The 16,667-nt window shown below is 40.0% G+C and overlaps 1 protein-coding gene and 1 long non-coding RNA gene across 8 annotated transcripts in view; one reads left to right on the top strand and one right to left on the bottom strand.

Moving 5' to 3' along the window:
• The window catches only part of LOC120804386 (plexin-A1-like), a 302,292-nt gene that overhangs the window by 56,155 nt on the left and 229,470 nt on the right, over positions 1 to 16,667 (top strand). The window lies entirely within an intron of this gene.
• The window catches only part of LOC120804398, a 35,317-nt gene that overhangs the window by 17,446 nt on the left and 1,204 nt on the right, over positions 1 to 16,667 (bottom strand). Inside the window, exon 2 of the long non-coding RNA XR_005709446.1 lies at positions 6,386 to 6,434. This is a non-coding gene — a long non-coding RNA (uncharacterized LOC120804398). The remainder of the gene's footprint in view (positions 1 to 6,385; positions 6,435 to 16,667) is intronic.

The following is a 16,667-nucleotide window of genomic DNA, read 5'->3' as shown; positions in this document are numbered from 1 at the left end:
GATGTGATGCCAACAGTCACTGAGGCTACTTAGAGCTCAGTGGCCAAATATTTTCACTCAAATGTCCCATAGGACAGTATCATTACCCCCTAAATGTGATACTATATTTCCTGTTCAAACAGTATGATGAGATGTGAATTCAGACAGTGAATGAACAAATTAGCTCTCACTTATGGAGAGAAATGCAGTTTGATGAAACAATAAAGTAAGATAGTTGAAAATTGTTGTCTTTTTTATTATTATTATTATTATTATTATTATTATTAGTATGATTATTATTGGGTGTTTTATGCCTTTTATTAGCTAGTTCCAGTAGAGAGATGACAGGAAATGAGGGCGAGAGTTGGCGTCTTAGCCACAAGAGCGTTCCCGGGATTGCTGAAAAATGCGATGACTTCATTGGTTGGATTAGTGCAGCATGAGGTCACCACTGAAGATGCACAGATTTCCAGGAAGTAGCAGTCTTTGAGGACTTTTGAATGAGTGAGGAAACCCTTAACAACTTCAGAAAAGTAGGATTTGATGATTTCAGTGTAAGACTAAACAGCCTGTAAACAACTAGTGAACTCCCCTGAAAATCTTCTCTGTGTCCTCTGGGGGTCATGTCTCCCAGGTTTAGGGGAAACAGCATGTTTACAGTATTGGATTGTTGCCTTGGAGCAGATCCACAGGAGACACAATCCCTTCAGTCTCTGACTCTGTGTCTGTCCCTCTCTCTCTCTCCCAGCTAGGCCTTTCTGTGCTCTCACGCCCTCTCTGACCCTCAAGGCCCAGGGGTGTGCCTTCCACATGCCTGAAGGGAAAAACTGTTTAACAGCAGTATCACGAGGGCACTAGCTGTAACATAGTCTGACTGAATATTTATTCAGCAGCAGCAGGTCTCTGGCTGTGGAGGGATGATATGAGCGACACTGATATTTGACTGTGGAACTGTGTTTTCATTTTAAAACATGTTCCTGCCATGACCTGCACCAACCAGGCAACATTAGCAGTGCCTGCCCCCCCCGCCCCGACCTTTTTATCACTACTTTCAAACAGCTAGAATTACTTCTGAAAACACTTTGAAAAATCTGTTCTTACTTGAGCTTGATGGTCCTGATTGTGTTTTCCTTTTAAGCCTCACATAGAATATTTTATTCTATATTTATTCTACATTTTATGTCTGTTTCTTTTCAAGCTCAGTTTTTATTTCTCTTCTACAGCACTTTAAAACTGTGTTGATAACTGCTCTATGAACACAGGACATTATTGTCGTCATTAGAGGGCAAGCAACGACGAAAACCCGTACCCTATTATTTTGCTGGAAGTGCTTTTTTTTTGTCTGCACTTGAACTTCCATTTCCACACAGAAAGAAAATTAAAACAAAGGCGAGTACATCACCACTCTCAACCAGGACAGCTAACATATGCAGCTAATTATTTATGAACCCCTATGGGCGTATGCCTGCCAAAATCTACACTACATGGCTGCACCCAGCTGAAATATTGCTTTAAGGTTAACAAGAGCAAATCATGACTATCTGTAGCTGTGTTACACAAATGCAGAATACTCTGGGCAGGCCTTAAAGTCCTCATGCCTGAGATAAACCCATACAATCAGAGAGCGTGGTTGGAGGGTCTGGGTTAAGATGTTATGTTAACAAGGGCAACATCAGGGCAAGATTGTGCTCAGAAATGAAATGTGTGTTAGGGGAACTTGGTGATTAGTACGCACGAGGCTCTGTCTATATGCTGAGTTGCAAGATTTAAATGTGTTTGTGTTTGAAACAGTGACTGGTATAAGGATTCAGAGAGGTAGGTGTGTGTGTGTGTGTGTGTGTGTGTGTGTGTGTGTGTGTGTGTGTGTGTGTGTGTGTGTGTGTGTGTGTAAATGGTAAATGCAAATCAGGGTGCATATGTGTTACCATGGTTACCAGTACATCACTTGTACAGATCAATTATCAGATTGTTTCCTGAACAATTCACAATCAGATCGACTATTTGTCCTTTGGCTTTTAAAATCATGCAGACATCATATATTTACTATCACACAATACAATACGAACCACGTCAGAGTCCACTTAGACGTGGGACGAAATCCTACTTATGTGGTGGTCTTGGTCCAGTTGTCTAGCCTTCACCAGAGTTGGATTGACAGCTTTCAGAACCAGCGCAGCTGAATTGTACTAACTGGGCAAACATAGCAGAGTTTGTTCTAAGTGGACTAAACAGGCTAGATGTGAAAGACCCCTTAATGACAGATACTCTTCAAATGAAGTATCCTGATACTTCATTACTCTTTTGTAGGGAAATTCTCTTTTCACTTGCCCACAGGGAGGTCAGAGGTCAGGTTCAGCTGCAGAGCAGCAGCTCTGGAGCTGGAAAGGATTCAGCTCTTTGCACAAAGGCTCTTCAGCAGAGCTCATGATTCCCAGCAAAGGGGTCTTTAAATTCATCATCATCTAGTAACCGTCTACACACCACCATCAGCTCCTCTTTCATTCTATCAAATAAAGGTCTATAGGATGAGAAGAACATGTGCACAGCGGTTAAATTCTTCCCCCTGTGAGGCTGTGGCCTTGCATCAGTGCTGGAATGCTGTCAGTTCTTAGACGTGATAATCAGAACCAGATTCAGCAAAGGATCCCATCCAATCGGAATCAGGCCAGTGCGACGCCTCAAGAATTCGCCCTCTTCCTCTGTGACTGTAACCTCATGTCAAAAATGTAGATCCACATTCGATTAGCAGTGGAATTAGAGCAGAGTTTCTGTAATGTTCTATGTCCACTGAGTAAAGACAAATAAGGCTCCAGACTGCCATTTGATAAGATTTTGTCCCAGGGATCCCATACGGAAAAGAGCTCTGCTGTTAATTTATTGTCAAAAGGAACTGAACTGAATTATATATCTGTCCAAAATGTGAATGTGAGGACGGTGGTGCTGAGAGTGACACCTGGGTAGAAATGACATCATACATTTTTTAACTGGAAACATTTCAAGATAATTAAATTCAGCTATAATTAAGTTTTTCTTCATCCTGGTGCAGAGCCCATGGGTACACTTGGGGCTCACCGGGACCACTTTGACAACCACTGCATTAGAATATATTATGACAGGAAATGAGGGTAGGTTAGAAATGTTCTCCATGGACACTGATCATACAAGAGCAGAGATATATGCTGTATGTTTTAACATTCCTTCAAGAATGGCAAGGGGATTTTCTTGGACTGAAGTCAATCATTATTGAGTGGGACAAAAAAGTTGAAAGATATAATTTGCATCTCAAAATTTGAGTTGGATTTGAGGGCACTTTCTATTAAAACATTCAACATGAAAGAACTTCACATCTAACCACACATCTTACATTAGGCCTGCCTAACATATGTGCACAAAAAGCAGTATCCATGACTGTTTTGTGATTTGTATTGAGGATTCACTTTATTGTTGTAAAGAAATGCATATATATTTCAATGTGATGTTTCCATAGATACATAGATTTGCCTTGTATGAGTTCCTCAACCTGCAAAAAAAAAAAAGCCAACTAGCCTGTTAATACTTTTCTTCTTGTGTTACTGTGGAAAAGCCCTTTGAGAGCATTTTGCAAACATTAGTGCTACTGTTAATGAACTTGAGCATTTATTTACAGTATAGTGGTGTGAAATCCAATCAAAATGTCACACTGGGATCAAGTTAAGAGCTTCTTAGTCTCATTGAAATAACAATTGTGTGAGTATTGGTTATTTGCAGCATTTAAACAAACTGCTGTTAGTTATTCAGATGTGGAAATATCATTAGACTGATATTGTAGGGTTCAACTAATACAAGCTTTTAAATGTCAGTATTGATAATATAAGCCAGTGCTGATATTCAGTGTCTTTCTATGACCATTTCCACACGGAAGAATAACTCAAAAAGTCTCTAAAACAGCATTCAGGTCATTGGATACTACAGTTAACAGTCAACTGACAAGCATAGTAATTAGTGCTTTAGTGGTTATATTGATTACAGAACAACAATGTTGATAAACAATTAGTTTCAGTCATTTATTAGGTAAAAAAAAGGCACTGGTTGAATTTTCTAAAATGTAAAAAACGTTTGTTTTTTTTTGCTGTTTTATATGATTGTAAATGGAATATTTTTGGGTTTTGGACTGTTCATCAGACAAAAGAAGCAATTTAAAGATGTCACCTGGGGTTAAATTGGAACAAAAGACCCATATGAGCAAGGTCATCTACTACTCTGACCCTTGTGGACAGATAGAAGAAGAGAAAAGAGGGTCTCATTGAATAGAAGAGAGGAAAAGGAAAGTGAGGGGTTAAATGCTCTGGAGGTAGACGAGTTTTTCCTCCATCTGATCTGAACTGCTGTGTGCACTTTAATAAGCACTTTCATTTATATTAAAGATGCAAATGTAGCCTTTACAGGGAGATTGATATGCATGGAGGATGTGTGTGTGTGAGTGTGAGTGTGTGCATGTGTGGGTGTGTACCACTTTATCAGGGTCCTCTGTTCATTAGCCCAGTGTAATTGTGTTAGCAGTGTTGCTGGCAGGGTGGGAAGAAAATATCTGTGTGTAAAGGTCACATCAGAGGAGAGATGACATACGGATAGATGACACACATATGCACACACTGTTCGCCGACATCTTGCATCCACACACACACACACACACACACACACCTAAACATCCACAGCACCACACACACAGACATACTGCTTCACTGTCAGATGCATATAAAGATAGCTTTGGCTGTGTGTGCCACTCTGTTTTTGATTGCCCTAAGGTATGCACGGGTCTTTGTGTGTGTGTGTGGGTGGGCGGGTGTTGGTCTTTGAAGGTGTGTGAGTGGCGGATTCAAGTGGCAGTGTTTAATCAAGTGTGATATTTCTGCTCTGTAAGCTTGGCATCTGCAATGTAGGCAGCAGAAAGAGCAGTTACATTATCTATGTTGTGGTGTGTCTGTATGTGTGTTGTACTCGATAGTTTTCTTCATGGCTGCCATTTTCTTGGCATTGTTTTCAGAAATATACAGAAGCTAATCATATCAGATGAAAACAGAGTGCAGTCAAAGTGGGATGTGCCAGAGAAAGCTGGCGGTTAACACATAAAGGCTTTGAAGAGAGCATTAGAAGCATAAATAGCAATATAAAGGACAGTAAGAGCACATAAATACATAAACCTGCCCCGCAAATAATTTCTCTGTGTGAGAGTACTCGTATGTGATCGAGGGATGCTGCGTGTGGTTCTCCATGCAAAATAAAATAATCAAACATTGCGGCTTATCAGCAAGTAACTGACACATTGTACCAGTTAGGATAATACTTTTTCCTGCCTACCTACTGTGCGTGTGTAGGTGTAAAAGTGTATTCCCTTAGTGTGCATATGTGCTATATTAATACAGGGTCCTTTACAATAGCTCTTTCAAATATCATAATAATAGAGTAATAATAGACAATAATGGGATCATTTGTTGGTAGCTGTAGGGAAATTATCTTTTCTTCTGCTTGGAGATCATAGTCAGCTACACACCAGGAGCTGGAGGGGATTTAGTGTCTTGCTTAAAGACACTTAAGGTTAGACACTGCAAGCTCTTTGAAACAGTTTTCAAACTTTGAGACTTTCCCAGAGGGAAAGACGTGAGGCAAAGATACAGATACAGGCTGCTCTTCTAAAAACAACAGAAAGTTGTTATTGTATTTTGTTCCATTAATTTGGCATACTCACCCACTGAGTCAGCAGTTGCACTTGCACAAGTGGCTGTAACACACACCTCAAGGGGGCATTCACTGTAAGGTACTTCAAAATGCTTAGCACCCAGTTGCCGCGGTTTGCGTCAAAAAATTACACTCCTCCTTTTCTGAGTCACAACCCACTCAAACATGAACACACAGACACAATTAGCACATTTTTAGATTTAGTAGTAGTAGATTTAGATTTAGTAGATTTAGTGGATATGCGTTTAAGGTTGTTTTACCAGCATTTGGCTTGTGGCTGCTGTTAAGTATAGCTACAACAGTGAAAAATTAACAGCCAAAAGGCTTTTGTCATGATTATCTCCAGCAGGAGTTATTTTAACCTCTTATTACCTCTTTAAATGATTAAAACACACCGACTGTGTTCAGATCAGCATTGACATCAGTGTGGACCTGCTAGGACCTGCATTACATCACAACAGCACCCATAGCTAAGTTCAAAGTCCAATTGAGCCACTTATTGACAAAAGACAGTTAAATACTATGTGTTTTCATAGGAGTTCTAAAGGCTAAAAAGTGGGGGTAGGATACATCTTAATTAGTAGTAGTAGTTAGTTCTCCCCTGCATATATTCATTTGCCAAGTTCTTTGTGACAAATAAACAACAGAACAATATTTACAGCTTCATCTCTGTGTTTGCTGTAAATCTCACCTGGTGCTTCTGCCCTAGCTGGCTCCCCCACAGCCGCTCTGGTTGAAGCCTGGAAATATTCGAAACAAATGAATTGGATAGTTAATCACACTGGTCGGACTGTTCAACTTTCCCATGTATGTTTTCTCAAGTTTCTAGTTACTGTGTTTGGCAAAAACCTCTTGTCCAGACTGTCTTTACGCCCCCTCAGGACGAGACCTTTTGAGTCTTTGAAAATATTCTTCAGTATTCATCTGGACTGAGGGAGCGAGCGTTCAGCGTCAGAGTTAAAGAATTAACATTAACGTTGCACGAGCAGTCGATATTGACTAGCAGCTAAGCTATCCGTCTTCTCTGTGGGGAAAAGCCAACAACAATCCTTCCTCCCGCGCATGATCATGTTTTGATTCAGAGTGTTCACAGAGACGACAGGCTATTCAGACAGGTCTGTTGTCAGTGTGATTGTTAGAGAGAGAGAGATCCTCTGCACGCAGCTCCACAAAGATTTTACCCATTTGAAATAGTAAAAAAAAAAAAAAAAAAAAATAGCAAATCAATATGTAGTGGTCAATGTTGATATTGTAGCGGGCCGCCACAAATAAGTCAGTGTATGGGGAAACACTGAGATTGTATTTACCCAAACAGTAGGAAAGAGATTACAGTGAATATCCTCATGTGGTCAGCAATAAATGACCACACACACTGAGAATTCAGCATGACTGAATATATGTGTAACATTATAGAGCTTTTAATAAACTGACTTGGAGAATTCACCTTTCTAATCTGCAGGGCTGACTTCAAATCAAAAACTGGAGAGCTGTCACTAACCCTGAATTGAGGCTAGCCCTCAAAGAGAGCAGCGGTAAAGACATAAGCACCACTGTGTGAGTTTGATTCTACAGTAAACAAGCTTGTACAGAATGGACAGCTTAAAACTTCCATAAAACGTTTCTGTGGTCACAGTGAATGCGCGGCTGAGGTCAGAGAACCTAAAAATGGTAAAATAGCTGCAGCTAAAAAGAAAAGAGCATGCACATTTGGCAAACAGAGCCAGGTACATTGGTGAGTTTTAACTGTCAAGAAGAGGGATTTTGGTTTTGGCTGTAGGGACAGACTAAGCACACTGTCAAGTTGAAACCAAAAAGCAAAAAGTTGACTTTAACAGTTATATTGTTTCCACAGAACAGGGTAATCCCTAACAATATAGAGGAAGGCATCATTTGGTTTGGTTTAAAGTCTGTGTTTGCTTTTATTTCATTGCGGCTGCGTTGAGTGTTTTCGTATCTGTGCTGCATCATGTTACACTCTGCCTCCTGTCAATCATCTGACACCTACAGGAGGAAATAAGTCGCCAGGAAACAATTTCTTAAAAACAGGTTTTCCCACAACCTTGGCCTTTCCTTCTGAAAAATTAACCTGAGGAATGCCAGCAGGAGTTTTCCGAGCTTTGGCTTGGAGACTTTACTTTTTTCAGCAGAGAGTATGTTTAACAGATCGGGGTGCTTGAGCAGCATGCGCATTTTCTGGGCAGAAAGGGTCCAGTGTTTTGGAGCTTGACATATATTGGAGACTTAACGTCAGGATATATCCCAGCCTTGGTCGGTTGGTCCATCGCTGTGGTCCAGCCTGAATTGTCTCAACAACTATTCAGTATAAAATTTGTTACAGATATCTATAGTGCCCAGAGGATGAATTCTAATGGCATTTTTGATTATTTTGCCACTTTACCCAATTATATATCTCAACATTACGGTGCAGAATGGCACAAAATTCTGCACAGGCGTCCATGGTATCTCTTTTCCTCAAGTCTTTTCTAGTACCAACTTAAGGTTGACATTTCTGGTTTTTCTAAACATGTCTGGACAACTGTTAGATGGAATGCCATGGAGTTTACTACAGACATCCACAACTCCTCAGGATTAATAATAACTTTAGTGATACCTAAGATTTTCATCTGGTGCCAGTATCTGCTCAAAATGTGACTTTGTCTGATACTTTGGTTTATGCCCAAATACCAGAAAAAAAATCATTCCCATCAGCCTCAGCTATACTTTGTGTTTAGTATTTAGCATGCTTACAGTGGTGTTTAGCTCAAAGCACTGCTGTGTCTGAAATATCTAACTGTGGTATATGGGCTCATCTGTATGTCCTTGTGTATATTGGTTTATCACCTGTTTAACATTTCCATTCTCTTCATTCTGAGTTTCAATGACATTACCATTTTTCATCTATAATTAAAATCTTGTTGCCTCCGTTTAACTTAACTAGTTCAGAAACATTCTAATTTAAAAAAAACAACAAAAAACAGACCCTGATCTTTAATCCAGCTCCACTCAGTCTCATGCAGAACAGACTTTGCCAAATCAATGTGTTTACATCCCCACCCTCCTAATGGTGACTGAACATTTGTACTAACAGCCCCAGTTTATAGCCAATGTAACACCGCTGCGACAATAAAACTGGTTTCTAATGCAGCTTGAGTAAAAAGTTTCTCAACCAAGATAGATGGTGATATTCCTCCTGCCTCCAGATATGAAACTACAGTATGCACTTAGTTTCCCATCTGTCTCCACACAGACCTAGCAGCAACAGGATGGAACTCTCTCTCTTCTTTTACCATTGTGTCAGTGTTTCTTTATGCATGTACACACAAACACACTGATTCTAATGCAGCAATTTCTTCTCCCAGACATGAAATGAATGGGCTGTGCAGTTTCTTTTTTGTTTTCTCTTTCTCTCCTATTCTCCATCCTTCATTGCTCTCTCTCTCTCATTTTCTTAAACTGCAAAATTGCTGTTCTGCGGTTGGGAGCCAGCTTCGATTATCTACGCCAAATTCCCTGATAAAGAACTGTGTTTCTGCGCCTATTCAAGCACTTAAAGCCCCTCTAAATGGCTTTAGCTGCAGGGTCCCCTCTTTGGAGACTATACTCACACACACACTCTCACACACAGCGATTTCAACAACCATCATGGGAATGATCCAACTGCAGGGTAATATACTCTTTTTTAAGGTTTGTCAGCACATACAAATCTCTCTCTCTCTCTCTCTCTCTCCCTCTCACACGTACACACTCTCACATTCTTACCAGCTCACAGCATCTGCTAATACACTTTCACCTGTGCTGGACAATTAGTGTGTTTGTGTATTTGTGTTAAAGAGACTTCATAGTCAAAAAGGACCACATGTTGAACGAATGGACAACAGGTAGACAATGATCAGTCGTGTCACCGGGCAACCCCTGAAATCCCTTGAGAATGTGCCAAATTGCATGTTCCTGCACCAAAACAGAAACCGACAACCATCCATTGCCAGTGTACGCTGCAATTTGTGCAGAAAAGGGTCAGGAACAGAGGAGAAATGGTTAGTCTGAATGAGATGTTGGACAGATACAACAAGGTCAATCAGCAAGTCCAGATCTAAAATTTTTACATAGTTAAAATAACGATTACAGTCTTTCAACTCTCTGCTTAATGGTTTTATCTCCCAACTGTCAACACCAACTGACCCAGACAGTAATAGACTCTGGCCTCCTTGGTGCTATCGATTGTGATACCCAAATCTTCAATATAATTGGCTCAACAATTGCTATTTGTGTACCAGGCTTAGCTGTCTATTAAATACAATTTTTAAAGATTCAGTTTGACATGGGAAAATACGCTTATTCGCTTCAGTACTGAGATTTGGAGAAGATCGATTGCCCGTCATTCTCATGCCTCTAAATGTGAAGCTGCAGCCAGTAGAGTGTTAGCTTAGCATTAAAAAAAGAAGCGTAAAAATGGTAAAGATATCTGCCTGGAGTACTTCTTGGCCAGACGCGCTGACTTTACAATTTAGTTTTTGTATGGATTAAACATGCAAGAGATAATATTTCGATGAGTGAGGTGCTGGTAGGTAGCTCTGGAAAGAGCCAGGCTAGCTGTTTCTCTCTCCTTCTGGTCTCTGTGCTAAGCTAAACTAAATACCTCTGGCTGAGGCTAAATTATTTTGAATATGACTGAAAAACAGCCCACTTGGTTGTTGCCTGAGGACTTATTAGTATAAAGGGTTACTATTTAAGTGAACAAAAAATGGGGAAGGCTGAAAAAAGGGTTTTTTTTTTTTTTTTTTGGACTGCTAACTCCACTTTCGTCCTGGGGTGGTAGAAAGACATGTGCTTCTGCGAGCTGCTTGATTTTACCTGCCAGAGAGGACAGTGTAATGTGCAAATAGGTTCCTGCTGTCCCACGGTATTCAGCCCCGCCACATGACCTCACCAACTTACTAAAAAAGTCTCATGTTTTCATGCTGTTGTTTTTGTTTGTTTCTACTTGTGTGAGAGTAGTTTGAATAGCTGCTCTGCCACCACCCTCCTCCTTTTCATTTAGAGCAGAAAGTACTAGAAAACTAGTGTTGGGAAAACGCACACGCACACGCACACACACACACGCACACACACACACACACACACACACACACACACACACCCCCACCAGGTACCAGTTGATGGATACTTGTAGCAACAAAGAGGTGGTGACACACTCATAACTACTATGGGCAAAAGCTGCTGTTGACATCTCTGCGGAAAAGAATCCAAATAAAACCATCAACTTTTCAACAACCTTAATAAAATGTGAATTATATTTTGTTGGACTGGAGTAGATTGTACAGTTGAGTGTTTTTGTGCTCCTCTGATGTGTGACATAATAGATAAACAAATGATCTAAAGATACTAAAACAGAGTTCAGTACTAGTATTTTTAATTCAGTAAAAGTAAACATGGGCAATAATGAATCCCTTTTCTAAAAGGAAATTATTTCAGTGCATATACCGGACATATTTAAAATCTGCACATTTTTGAGCAAGTTCCCAGTTCAGCTTCAGGAGTCATTAGCAGAAAAATGCCTGATTAAAAACCTACTTGTAGCCTTCTGGGTCCATTTCCCTGATTTGGCTGCAATTTCCTTCCTAAATGTACACTGCTATTTCTAAGACAGACCATTTCAGAATATATAGTAAATCTAAAATATCAATTGTAAACAAACCAAAGAGAGTTTCCTTTGAGTAATTACGTTGCTCTGACGTTCAGAAATGCATTGTGAAAGCACAGATACCTATTTGCCCATTTACATACTTATACTGTAATGACTGTTTTGATTGTGGGGCTTGACTCACTTTTTTTTCCTTGACTGGGAAAACTATGACTACATTGCTGCAATCATTATGGCCCTCTCCAACTACATATATAAAATCAATAGCAAGTGCTCCCCTTAATGGTAGTGTGACAGGCCTGCTGAGAGTACAAATCCACACACAGATGAGGCTTGATGATTTAAATAAACCAAATACACCAAAGAATTAAATGAAACTTAATCACTAAATATCTCCTGAAAGGCTCTGAGCATGTAGGGTTGAGGTTCTCTTTTAACACATCTTACTGTAAATTTGGGCTAATGTAGAATTTTATTTTTGTAAATCTGGTTTGGTGGCACAAAGAGTTTACATGCAGCAGCTAACTTTTACACCTTTTAGTCCTATAGTAAAGGATTGCCTCGCTTTCCATGTCCAAGGGATGCCATGAATTATTATAAATACAATTACAGCTCATACGATTTGTCCCGTGCAGAGTGTGAGCGCAAGCATGTTGCAGTTGTCAGGTTTCTACTTTATCTGAAAAAAATCCTTAAATCCTTCCACTCTGGAGAGCTTGGAGACAGACTGAGCGTATTGTAGAGGAGACTCAGTCAGATTAAATATGATTAAGGCTCAACTACTCAGCTCGGTTCAGTGTAGATTTTTTTCTTTTTTACTGCACTGTGTTAGTGAGTGATGGCTGAGCTGCACCTGTCAACTTGGAAAATAAGTGTGTGTGAGTGAGTCCTTGTATCTCTGGATGCACATGCACGAGTTTATGTATCTGTATCTGTGGCTGTGGCTTTGTAGGTGTGTTTGTTTCTATGCATATGTGAGTGGGCTTGTGTGTGTATGTTTGTGTCTGTATGTCTACAAATGTATGCATAAATGTATGTGCATGCATGTGTGTTCCTACGTAAGCATATAACAGCTACTCTTTCCCTGTGTGTGTGTTTGAATATTTTTATGAATGGAGTGGAGTCATCATATAGTCTGCCTCCTCCTGCTAATCCCTATTGTTGAAAAAAACAAAGTGTGTGTGTGTGTGTGTGTGTGTGTGTGTTTCAATCTGTGTTAACCCACGAGGAATTATTTTATGTTGAATGATTGCCATATAACTGAGCAGGGTGTGTGTGTGTGTGTCTGTGTGTCTGTGTGTGTGGAGCATGCTCGCGTGCACGCACAATGTGATGTCAAAGCCGAGTGCTCCACCGGTTTGCCTTCCACTGTGTTTGTGTGTGTGGATGCAGCTGTTTGTGGGGTCAGTGTGTCAGTCATGGAATGTAAATGTAAATGAACCACTGTGTCCGCGCTGCATGGTGCAGCACAGCAGTCCACGTGTGTGTCTGTACACGCACAAGTGCACGCACACGCACACGCACGCACACGCACACGCACACACACACACACACACACAGTCCAACCCACATTCTCTACTCATTCAGCCTCACACAAAACACCTATTTTATTTCATTTTATTCAGACACAAGTAGAGGCACGGGTCCTATTAGTTTAGATGACATGGCATATTGTCATAAGTGTCATCCAATTATATATGCATAAAAGATAAAAAAAAATTGACAAAATGCAATTAAAAGGCATCATCCTGTGCCAGTTGAGCCAAGAAACGCGGGTGTGGGCTTAACTCACTTCAAACATACAAGAAATTAAAATTAATGCTCTCTTAGTGCTTTGTCTGCCATAGCAGTCTATTAATATGTAGAAATAGAGTGAAACACTGTGCTTAATATAAACACAGATTGTGTAAGAAATTATGGCTTGACAGTGTTCGTAGGCTGCAAGTCTAAACTAAATTGTGCTTCAACCGAGCACAAAGCATCCATTTACTCAATTACGTTAATCTGACGTTTTGCAGTTACATCATCATGTAAAATTGCTCTGAGGTGATAACATCTGAAGGGTGTGTTACACTACATCAGGGGTTTTCAAAACCTGACACGGTGGCCCCCTCTCAGATAAAATGAGACAACTTTGTGGGATGTAAACAGAAAGCAAACCATGGCTGGGTGATCATTTAGTTAGCTGTGGGCTACAACCTGAGCCCCATTATTACCAGCTGCCACAGGATGGCTGGTATTGTTTTCACCTTGTAAGTCTGTGTGTGTGTTTCTGTGTGTGTGTGTCAGTCGTCATGGCAGAATGTGGTCCTGGAGACACTTACTATAAGTGGGAACTACTACTACTACTTTGATACTGAAGAAAAAAATGCAAATATTCTCTCAGCCTCTGTTGCAGCTCCAACTGCTGTCCGTGCTGATAAATGTGCTAAATAAGTGGCCAAATGACACTAACAAATTTCCAATAATTGTTTAGAACACTGACATGCAACTGTCCCTTTCGCCGCGGGTAATGGATTTGCCTCATATCTCCCCCTCTGTGCCCCCCCCTTTCAGCTATCCTGTCCTCCCCTGGGGAAGCGGGCCTCGCAGTCTTAAAACACAGCACTACATAAAATTCTTCTATTGAGTTTCCTTTATATTTTCTTTGCGAAAATGTGACCGTGTCTTAAAACAAAGCAGATTTGATGTAATAATTTTCTCAAGTAACAACATTTGTCATAGAAAGTTTAAATCAATTGGGTCCTAGAAAGTACAGTTACAAGTGGCTCAATTCACCCTACTACCACATGTAAGTTATTTTTAGAAAGTAACAATTTATAAATATAATGCTAGATCAAATGTCTTTGTTAAACAGGATATTTTTGCAGGTTCTGTATCTGTCGGTAGCCATCCTCTCCCTTCCTCCTTGTCTTTTCTGAACTCTGTCTGTCTCTTAAAAAGCGAGGAGAAGCGGGTGTGAGTCGAATACAGTCTGCAGTATTAGCGATTGTCAATAGTACGCCTTTTGGAAAATAGATTCCAAATAGAAATTTCTTCACGTTCAAGTGTGTGTCTGCCCCCATTCTGATACCTCTTTCACTGTCCTCATCTGACCTGCACTGTGGCTTTAACTCTGCCACCATCTGTTGAAAGAAGCCTGGAGTCACAGAGTGAATTGATCAGATCAAATTCTGTATGCATGGTCTGAGGTATCTATTCTGCTGCATCTAAGCAAATAATTAGTGTGCTGACTTTAGGAGTCTCATGGCCAGACTTTAGAAGATCCCTATTCAGACCTCCAGCCAGACTTTAAAATGTTGCCACAGCAATCAGCAATTCACTTTTTTCAGGTTTGAGGATGAATCACAACGTTATTTTAACAAAAAACAAGAAAAGAAAAACCTCAATTTTATAGCTTTTATCTAAAGTTAAGGAATCATGACAGTAATATAGCATCTTTCTATTTTCACGACCACAAATGTTTTGTATGTTTTTAATTAGCAGCCATGGTTGCTGTATTATGTTAAGTCATGTTACATGGTTTGTAAGGAAGAGATGACGATGATTCGGAGATGAGAACTATTGTATTTGCTCTTTGGAAAAAGGCTAATCTACATGAGGCATCTTATACCCTGTTGTTTGATTGAATATCTTGTCTGATATCTGTTGACAATAATTAGCACAGATTTACCCCATATTTTCAAAGACAAATCACAGAATTTTGATTATATACCCTTGCAACCCTATACATAAACCAGAGAAATCTGACCAGAACAAATCGAATTTAGCAGAAGCCAATTCAAGTGTAACTGAGTTTGGAGGGAATTATGGGGAGCTAGGTTAAAAAATCAGCGATTGACGAATGTTCTTAAACTGTGTGATGTGCTACTCCCAATGAAGATGCTGCTGCTTGTTAGAGCGCAAAGAGCACCTATTTCAGGGATTTGAAGCAGCAATGTGTGCTGACTGACATGCCGAAGGCTCTCTAAACGTGATCACTGGAAATATCAGAGCAAAGCTGCTGAACACTGCAGCAGCACTACCTCAGGCATTGCATGCCACTTAAATTTTACACCTTGCCCCTGTGCTCAAAGTTCAATAAGTTTCAACTCTGGCCTTGTTAGGAGATGACCTTCAAAAGCACAACCAATGAGGCAGCAGCTGTCCTTTTTATTACATGAAAGAAACCCATGATGGGCAAACAGGAAGAAAAAGTTTTATGAACCTAAACTCTTAATAGTTGAGTTTTTACTAGTTTTCTCCTCCTCCGAAGAAAATTCACAGTTCCTTCCTCTGTGTAAAGCTGAAATACATAATTCATAAAGGCCCTTTGCTAGGCTGCTTCTGTTCTTAAAATTTCCTGCAGTGTTGTTGATGTAAATAAGGCTGCAATTAACGATCTCCTAGGCCTCAAGGTGATGTCTTCAAAAGTCTAGTTTTAGCTGAAAATCAAACCAAAACTCAAACATACCCAGTTTACTATCATAGAGTATATGACAAAGAAAAGCACCAAAGCCTCACATTTTTCTGATAACTGTTCCATTTTCCTTGAAAGATGATACAGTTTTCAGTTATCAGAATAGTTGCTGATTGATTTTCTGTCACTCAACTAATATACTGACTAAATCGTTTCAGCTGTAGATGTAAAACTATGCGATACTTTGCCTCTGCGCTGTGCACTGAGCCTTACCTTGCTACATGCCCAGCTCATACCGCTGATCATACGTAGAGCTTTTGGCTGCCTTCACATGGGAGAGGCTTTCTCTGCTGAGCTGGATGCAGACTTAGTCCTGAGACCCCAGCTCTAGGCTGAAGAAAAACCATTACACAAGTATTTTTAAATCAGACTGACTTTGAGATGATTTCTCCTTGTTTAAACATGCAGAAATCATCAGATAGAAAACAGATAGAAAACAGGGTTAAGGTTCAAATAATTTAAACTTAAAATAGCTTGAACTTTTAGCATGTAAAACCTCAGTTGTGTCATCAGTGGTTTATGCCACAGCAAAGCAAATATGCAGCTGAATATATATAAAAATCCCAACCTCCTGGCTCACTTGCTTTAATCAACAGGGTCATGGATAAAAGTAAAAGTACCAAGTGGTTAAATTCCACCTCATGCCCTCAGCCTTTCCTCTCTCCATCACACTTTATCAAAAAAAAAAAAAACAGTTTAAATTGGAAAGGGTATAGATATAAATGTGTATACTTTGCCTGTGGTTTGTACAGTTGGGCTACATTTGTATATGCTTTGTGTACATTTAGTATATGTATAGGCCAATGTTTGGGCATGTGTCTGTTTGTGTTTGAGTTGTAAATAAGATTGAATAGCTGCAGGATGCTCACGCAT

Source organism: Xiphias gladius, chromosome 18 (genome assembly GCF_016859285.1).
Source record: "Xiphias gladius isolate SHS-SW01 ecotype Sanya breed wild chromosome 18, ASM1685928v1, whole genome shotgun sequence".
NCBI classification, from domain to species: Eukaryota; Metazoa; Chordata; class Actinopteri; order Istiophoriformes; family Xiphiidae; genus Xiphias; species Xiphias gladius.
Note: the sequence above shows the minus strand (reverse complement) of the source record. Positions and strands in the feature narration are given on the sequence as shown.